Source organism: Crocuta crocuta, unplaced genomic scaffold (genome assembly GCF_008692635.1).
Source record: "Crocuta crocuta isolate KB4526 unplaced genomic scaffold, BGI_CrCroc_1.0 scaffold241, whole genome shotgun sequence".
Classification (NCBI taxonomy): domain Eukaryota; kingdom Metazoa; phylum Chordata; class Mammalia; order Carnivora; family Hyaenidae; genus Crocuta; species Crocuta crocuta.
Window position 1 is genome coordinate 2,183,689 of NW_027527807.1, and position 472 is coordinate 2,184,160.

A 472-nucleotide genomic window follows, 5' to 3' on the forward strand; every position below is an offset into this window, starting at 1 on the left:
TGAACCTAAAATTAACATGTATATATTATAATGAATATAATTCCAACTGGCATTGTGCAAGCAAAAACATGAGCAGAATTCGAGCAGTGTAGGAGCTAGACCGCCCGGTGACCCACTTAGACGAGAAATGCCGCGGATTTGGGGGGGAGGGGGTTGTTGTTTTTGTTTTTGATTTCCAGATTAGCGAGCTCTAGAAAACCCCGAGATGGTCGCCAACAGAACACTTTCGGCCCTAAGACTGGCATTGANATTGCGGGAAAGGAACACAACGCTCGGTTTCGCTCATGCCCTTTCTCCGCCTATGGAGCGGGACAGGCAGTTGGGTCTTCGGGGCCCTATAAAAACCCTCACTCCCGGCCCAGGTTTCACCAAGCCCGCTCCGGCTTGGGAAAGCAGGTATAGAGAAAGGTGGCACGGGCGCCCGGGGCACTGCGAGGTCTCAGACAAATGGGTGGGAACCAGACCCCGCCCC